This window comes from Adiantum capillus-veneris, chromosome 17 (assembly GCF_014529385.1).
Source record: "Adiantum capillus-veneris isolate H3 chromosome 17, ASM1452938v2, whole genome shotgun sequence".
Classification (NCBI taxonomy): Eukaryota; Viridiplantae; Streptophyta; class Polypodiopsida; order Polypodiales; family Pteridaceae; genus Adiantum; species Adiantum capillus-veneris.
The window spans coordinates 56,198,493-56,207,236 of record NC_140947.1 but is presented as its reverse complement, the minus strand read 5'-3'; the positions used below and the strand labels follow the sequence as shown (position 1 = coordinate 56,207,236).

The window sequence follows — 8,744 nt, the reverse complement described above, 5'->3', positions numbered from 1 at the left end:
TTGGAAGAAAAGATGAGGAAGCACATTCTGAACCACCAACAAAGATAGAATTAGTGTAAACTTCTGCTTGGAAAAAATATATTTTGCATGTTGCATTCATGAGGCTACAAACCTTTTTTACTAATTCAACACTTATCATCAAAGACGATTGATGAGTGCGCATCAATGGCAAGATAAGTTCTTTCAAGTTAGATGACACAAAGTGCTTATTAGAAAACCATGGCTTAATCCAAACTTTAATAGTATCCGCATTTCTTGATTCAATTTCTTGCACAAGCATATGTGAGAGTGTACATTCCAAAGACTGAATTGATATTTGGGAATGGAAAATATACAAAAGTGGTTCCAAAACATCTTTGTTATCAGGAAAAGAGGATTCAAAATCTGAGAGCCTATACATAAGCTGGCCATCCGCATAAAATTGCAAATCCATAGTCGTAACTGCTGCAAAATGGTGATAAAGCAAGGTTTCACTCTTCTTTGAATGCAACAACCGAACCCCCCTTGTCGATTGTGAACCAGCCGGCCTTTTTGAAATTAAGCAAGGAAGATTTCATCTCTACTAGGTTATGCTCAAAGTAGTGTAAAAACGGTTGGGAAAAGCCTAGAATGGAGTCAACAATAGCACCTTGTAAAATCACAGCAACGACCACTCCATCTTGAGGATAGATTCTAGCACGCAGCAAGGGAGACTTTACAATTTGTGTTTTCATACCACAAGTGTAGCAAAAAGGGTTAATGGCTTGATGGCTAACATTTGTTCCCTTGCATAATCCACAAGAGTATTCAACATCCAAACTGTTCACGCTTGCAATCTCCAAAGTGCCAAACACCTACAAATAAATCCAAGTTAAAAAATGCAACTGCAAAACCTTGCAAAGTGATATTTTTTACCTTCTTCCCAAAACCCAAATTGGAAACTTGTTTGTGCAAATACTCTTGAAATAGATTGGAGAGAGAATCAGGAAGTGAACACAATATTGTAGCATCCACAACACTTAGAGTATTGGACAGCTGCTTGAAAATGTTGATGTTGCGAGCAAAACAAGTGTAAAAGCCTTTAGCTTTAACCTCATGTACCATAAGTTGGTAGTCAACACGTCTACTAGGCACAAATAGAAGCTGGCCAAAACACATAAACAAATGAGTGAAGTTTTACTAAAGCCTTTTAGCACACAAGAGTGAAGAGATTCTTACACTAGCTCGATCACTTGTTGATGGCCCATCAGCAATGATCAACCGATAGCTTGGAGTGCCGTCACTTTTAAAGCATTCTCCACCTTCACAACTATAAATGCTATTGTTGAAACGAAGTCATTACCAATAGCATCTTGGGAGAGCAAGTCCTTGATCTTTTGCTCATGGTAAAGTTGGAGGCAGAAATCAAAAGGCTCCGCTTTTATGACCAATGTAGTAGCATCAGCATATAATGCCCACAAACATGTCCCACCATCTTTTACTACAACTCTCTTCACACAACCTCCCTCTATTCGAACATAGTCATTCACAGCAAATGCCTCAACAAAGTCGGAAAGGTAAATTTCAGTCACAACAAAGGTAACAGTGTGACGAGACTTTCTATCTAGCAAGTCTGCACGCAAGTATCTTCCAAAGTTTGACTTGGGTATTTTGTAAGTACCATATTTTCTAAGTACTTTTCCTTCCAAAGCAAATCTAAAATTCGTAGTTTCTGATAATTCAGAGATGGTCAATAGCCTTAGCGCTGGCGTAATGGCCAACTGAGAAGAAAAAGACTCAACATTTAAGTCCTCTTTCAAGTCATCATCTTTAACCAAGGGAGATGAGAAAGTAGAATCTGCCAAAGACCTAGATGCTTTACCTAAAAAAGAAACAAGATTATAAGGCAATAAACTTGGCCAACATATCAAGCAAAAAATAGCTTAACATTCACCTCTAGCGATTTGGAAAGCCTTTTTCAAAGACATAGATGCTTTCTTCACACCTCCCTTAGGGCTTATCTTTTTTGATATGGGAGAAGACCCAAGACTCCGACTTTTCAACCTAGGAGAGGGTGAAAGGTTGACTGCTACAGCACTGTCAAGAGCCTTGGAAGATAGTGTTGGTGGTGTTGGATCAAAATCCAGAAGTGGAGAGAATGGAATCTCATGAGCGTCCACATCTAAACAAATAAATAGTTTAAGCTCTAGCTAGCTCTTTGACAATATCAAACACAGCTCATGAAAGACATCAAAGACAGCTCAAAACAGATAGTACTAACCATCCATTGATGTATCCATGGTTATGTTGAGCTCGTAAGCAGCATGTTGATATTCAACCTTCGAGACAGATAAGCTAGCTAGCTCATACTGAGAAATATAGATAGTTTACTAGGCAGAGCAATGGGTAGAAAGAGTTGTGGCTTTAGGAAGCTTATAAAGAGAGTCAGGAGAGTAAAGTTAAAAGCATTCACATTCATGCATACCAATAAATATCTTGGTCTTTAAATAATGCCTTTATGAGGCTTACAAACAATCATGACATTTTTTAAAAAAAATTATCTTATAAAAATTTAAGTACCACTATAAAAAATTCTTTTTCCTAAAAAATCATTTCATTAAGTTAATCGAAGCGTGAAGCTAGTGAATAATGATTGGAGCCATTTCTTTTTTCAAGAAACAATTATTGTTTAAATAATTATTTAATAAAGAAAACTTTAATACAAAATAAAATTTCACACACTGAATTGAAGTTTACAATAATCTAATAAAAACAAGAATAAATTTGATAATTTGAATTCAATGGCAGCCTAACATTCAATTACTGTAACCAATTAAATTAGTTGAATATAACACCCTATTGGCTTCATTATTTTCAAGATGGCATATGATAAAACAGGACTTAACCCAAAATACAAGCTGTAACCGCAATCTGCATGTAAAGTTTGCTCGATAATGAAACAAAACAGCAGTACATAACATCAACAATAGACGACCACATTCTGCTTGATAGTCAAAAAAAAAAGTTACATAACATGCACAATAGATGAGCACAGATACACACACACACAATTGAAGGGCCATTTGCAAATGTCAGTCCATTCAATAATACAGACATAGACCTTTCAATGGATCCTAAGAAACAGGAGTTGTAAAAAAAAGCTCCGACATCATCATCCTCGATGACGAATTCGCATTTGTGGTGAAGCGGTGAGGGTGGGTTGCTCTATCAACTTCCAACATTCAGAAGCTCCTCCATTTTCAGCTCATTAAGCAGGCTCAGTTGGGGGCTTCAAAACCAAAACTGCCATGGAGACGAAACCATGGGACCCTCTGTCAAAACAACGCAGAAAAGCACTTGGCAGCCCATTAAGCATCCTCTGTTGGGGGCTTCAGTACCACAACTGCCATCGCGACGAGCACATGAAGATGTTTGACCACACATGCTAAAATTAAATCCGAGCGCACGCACACTCACCCACCCCACACAATGAGTGCTGACTGTTGAGGCCAAAACTCAACACACATTGCCGCTCTTGACTCTCGCACAAGCACTCAGAATACATAAAAGGCTTCGCTCAAGCGAGCAAACCAACCAACACAAGCTCACAGCTGCCCGTGATTCCCTTCTCCACCTTTGAAGGCGCTCCAAGTTCGTGACAACCCCCCCACCCCCCAAATAAAAGGCCCAAAACCTCAAAGAAAATCAGAAAATAAAAATGCACCCCATAGCCATCTTTTACCCGCAGAGATCAAGAAAAACACATACATATGACAAGCTTACAAATGCAGGCACCCCACATTGGACATGCACAATCGGAGCAGGTTATCAGTAGAAGGTTAACCAGGCTCTGGTGCCGCTCTCAACAAGCACTGCTACCCTGCCGAAAAGCCCCATTTGTTAACCGCGCAGGTGCTTCCCCGCCCTCAAGGAGCACTGCTACCCTGCCGAAATTCCCATTTGGTAACTACGTAGGTGCTACCCCGCCCTCAAGGAGCACTGCTGCCTTGGCGAAAACCGTAGTTCGTAAATGCGCAGGTGCTGCGTTTCCGTGGGCTGCCCTCGGAGCTGTGTCGGGACACCACCTCGGCCGAAAGAGAAATTTGGTAAGGCACGTGCCACTAGCGCACAATCGGCATAGGCACGGCAGCAGCAAACAGGACGTAGGCGAAAGCATTGCCTGGCCCGCCGTTGCAACAATGCACCTTGCATTGCCTGGCCCGCCCTTGTAGTGCAGGTCACAGCGCAGAAGAATCCCTGCGTTACCCTCTCATCACCAAACGACACGCAAAACCCAACCCTAACTCACACTCAAGTGCCCTCACCTCGAGGTGCACAACCTGCGCACATAGCTGGAGACTTCATGAAGCACATCACCTCACCCCAAAACCCGAGGACTCACGACTCACAGCCTTCATTTAAAGAAGGTAGAAAACGTAGGCGCCACGACGACACCCCATCACTTCACTTATCTAAAAGCAACCAATGAATGTCGTACACCTCACAAAGCCTTAACTTTACCAACCTCTTAGGATCCTATCTTGATGAGTAACAGCCACCCACCCAGCCATTTTAATCATATCAAGAACAGCTTCTCTGTAAAAAATTCACAAAATGAATTATAAAAAATCAAAACATTTTAGTCAGCAAAAAGAGAAGGCGTCTCTATAGCCTTTTGCCCTTTGGGCAAGCCAAAAAAATCCATGTGAGGTTATGAATGAAGCATACCCAAGCGTTGATAAATCAATTAAAACGAGAAGGAATTGAAGTGAGGCTTATATTCTCCCTCCCTCCTTCCTCTAAGACCCTTTTGAGGTGCTACTAAAAATAAGCTTTGTTATCCCCCTCTCTCTTTTCGTGTGAGTGTCTGAGAGAAGTCTAATAAAATATCTCATCTCTTTCTTCGTGGGTGCCCAAGAAACACATAAGTTCTTCGATGAGCTCTAGCTTGTGTCACTTTGTTGCCTACCTTGGCAGTAGTACGTGAGCCAAGAATGGCTCGCGGTTGACTCATCAAGGGTTGAGGGAGTGGGTGCTTCTACGGAGATCCAAGCATAATTGTTCTTCGCAATGGGATCTATGAACATAGAGGTTTGGGGTTGTCCTCAAAGGGGGATGTTTGGTGCTTATTGGTCTTCTTCAAGGATGGCTCATTCTACAATATTCGTTCCATAGTCCTTTACACACACAACACTTCTCTCGCACCCTCTTTACAACACAAAACACTACCAGTTCGGCGCATGTCCACACACGCACACTCGGGGGGGGGGGGGGGGGGGGGTCACTTAATAATTATGTGACTATTACGTGAGTGCAGTAGAAGGGATTATTAAATTTAACTTTTTCATACATTGTCACAAATAGAAGGGTGCCGTAAAATGGAATTGGGGAAAATATTTACAGATTGAATAGGAAAAGGGTGTATTTTATCTATCAAAATTTGTAGATAAGGATTTCTATAAAAAGTCCTTGAATGCACGTGATATATACAATTTATACATAGTGACCTCCCCCCCTCCTCCCCGAGCACGCAGATGACATCACAAATTGCACAAGAGCAATTGAGAAAAGAAGGGGGAAAGGGGGAATGACACCAAATGCAAAAAGGATGGCTTTCCTTGCTCAAAACTTGTTTACAAAGCTTGTGCGCACAATACCATGGCTTTCTCTCTCCTCATTTACCTCCACTGAGTTCCCTACTATCGAAAGGCCTCTCTTACTTTTGTCTCTCTTCTCCCACATAGCCCAAAAATGAAAGACCTTGAAAAAGCCCCCAAAAACTTTTTTTTTGTCTCGTATAGAGAGCTCCTCATCCTTGAGTAAGGTGTCATTTGATTGGACCATTGAGGCACCTCACTTGGAAACTTTTGAAGGAGCACTAACCCCCCATTTGATTGGACCATTGAGACCCCATCGAACATGCCATGGCATCACCATGCTCGCGCTTGGCCGCCGTCAAAACCAGCCACCTTCTGCCCGCATACGTCCAGAGCCGTCATGCACGCCACCGACACAACACCTTGTACGAACTGCCATAGCCCATGAGCTCCACTTAGACGTCTCTCCTCACTTGCTTGCTTTTGAGCCTCACGCTCCTTCCCTTATACCATAAACTTCTGCCACCACAGGATGGTGCGTGTGGGACAAAACAACGGGTCACGTGGTGGCCTCATAGCGCTCCAACCCTCCAAGCCTCCAAGGCCTCCAACTTAAAAAATTCTTTAAAAAACTTCCTTTCCCTTCACTTGAAAGCTCTGCCATTTGTTGCTCAAAAACTTGGTTTTCGAGCCATCAAAACCCACTGAAAGCCACCATCCTAGAATTCCATCCTTGCAAAACTTACCGCATTCCCAACTTTCCATGACCGCCAACCCCTATCATCAAAATTGGGAAAATCCATCTAGCACCGCACCGTCGAGAAATGCACCTCAACTTTTGACCTGGCATAACTTGCTGACCAGAATCCAACTGACGAACGTCAAATTCTATCAACTCCATACAATGCATAGCATATTCTAGAACCTATTCAAAGCCAAAAACCACCAAATGGCACATCTATCAAGGCGACCGAGTTGCCCCACAACTTGTCCCCGATTAACTTGCTTGCTCGGGCTTCGATTAAGGATCCAAAAAGATTGGCATGCACCACAACACGAGCGCTTTTCATCTATCTACTTATGCTAGCTTTGGCTTCCTGTCCCCTACCTGTCGTGTCCATAGTGAATCTGCAAACCATTCCAACTTTCAACTGACATATCTTCCACATTATAGCTCCATTTGAGGAGTCGTATAGACTAGCTCACACATCATATAAGCACTATATTAACAAGAACCAACTGAGAATTTCGAACATCTTTTACATGCCATCCCATCTAGCCTATTTTGGAGCCCTTTTGGCCTTAAAAAACCCATCAACCATACATCCCAGCTATCACTTGCCTTTCCACAATTTTCTCAGCACTTTATCATGCATGAGTCAGCATACACAACACTGCATCACACACTTCTCCAGCATCATTCAACTTTGGTTGCACCAACGTCCATTACTAATACATCTAACCTTATTCATTAATAGTCAATAGAATTAGGAGTTGTGAGGCGTCATTAACCTCACTCTATGTCCCACTTAGTGCACATGGTCTTCTTCTCCCTTGCACTCTCCATGCATTGTGCACTCTACAAGTGGTATTAGAGATTTGGCCTTCCTATCCACTTTCGGACGCATGCAGCCCCTCTTGGAGTGACTAAGGCTCACTCAGAGCTAATTGGGATAAAGGTGTATTTGGAGAAAATTGAGAGCTGATGGTAGATATAAGTCATGGCTAAAAATGTGAGGGAAGCAAGTTCGGATGTCACCAAAAGCTGATCAATCTAATAGTGTGTGGTATTGAGACTCTTAAACTTGTAGTGAGCATAATGCGCACAATCAATTTGACTCGTCTCCAGTCCCAAGGCCCTATCTTGCATCGAATGAAGTGGGAGCTAAGCCAACTAGTTGCGATAGTGTGTATCGCTAACAAGGGGATAGGCTCAAGCATGTAAGTGTGAGTACAATTTCCTCTTTCAGTGGAGAACATGGTTTTGTAGTTGGCGGAAACATGGGTGGTTTAATGTATGAATCATGACCCACCGGATTCCTCCCAAGCCGTAATACATCGGAATTGTAGAAAAGCTTCATTCACTTGGGAGTCAATTGAGGCATCATGTAGCAAGTTCAATGCTTCCCATCTCCCAAACCACTTCTTTATGTCTTACATGCATTTGGTGCTCATGATCTTGCTTTTATGCATTTGTGGAACCTTTTTCTTGCTTCCCATGCAATTGTAGGAAGTTAATGTGAGGGGTTTTGATGCATCTTTATGTACTCCACAACCCTTTCCATGCCCATAAACTCAATTGGAAGAGATCCCAACTCAAGAAGTAGGAGCATATATGGTGTTTGTGTCTTAACTTGGAGAAATGTTGTAAGAAAACGCTTTTGCACATTCTCAAACTCTTTCCAAGTAGACTTTGAGGTGCTCTCACCCCACACTTCAACTCCATAAAAAAGTACCGATCTTACCAATGTGTCAATTTAAATGGTACTTCTTGAGAACCCAACACGATGTTTTCCACATTACACATGTTCTCCAATGCATAGTACACTCTCTTTCCCGCTCCCAGATGACGCACAGCACATTGATGCCACTTGTGATTGGTCAGAACCTCAAGGCCAAGGTACTTAAAGCTCTCAAGGACTTCAAGTGTCTCATTTTTGTACACAATGCATAGCTTCTCCTTATGGTTGGTTTCACAAGCATAACCTTTCTTTTGAATTTATTCACAATCAAGCCACTATACAAGAAAAATTTCTCAAGGACAACCATAAGCTTTTGTGGATCCTTTAAAGTGTGTGCTAGTGTCATAATAACTAATATCTAATTCTCCTAAATGATTTTCTCATGTTAAATTGATCATTTAATATTGGTTAAGCTAGTAGACTGGCCACAATAGGGATCCAAAGGAGGAAAAATAGGGATCCAAAGGGGGGGGCCATCTGCAAAAGAGCAAGGTGCAACAATGGGCTAAAAGACCCTAAGGTTCGGCCCATTAAGACTTCCAAAATGGTAAGGTTCGAAAATTCAAAGGTTGTGTCCAAAGCCCAAACACTAGGGAAATTGGATGCTTTGTGTGTGTCCCAAAAAGTCTTCATAATCCCTACATAGGAGGGGGCGAGCCTTGCAAGTAGGGGATGACAGAGAAACACACACACACAAGCTCCCTTTACAGAAAGGGAATGAGGGACA

At 42.0% G+C, this 8,744-nt stretch overlaps 1 pseudogene; it reads right to left on the bottom strand.

Moving 5' to 3' along the window:
- Positions 1-392: 392 nt before the first annotated feature.
- Positions 393-2,258, bottom strand: LOC147437292 (uncharacterized; annotated as a pseudogene).
- Between the last annotated feature and the right edge of the window lie 6,486 nt (positions 2,259-8,744).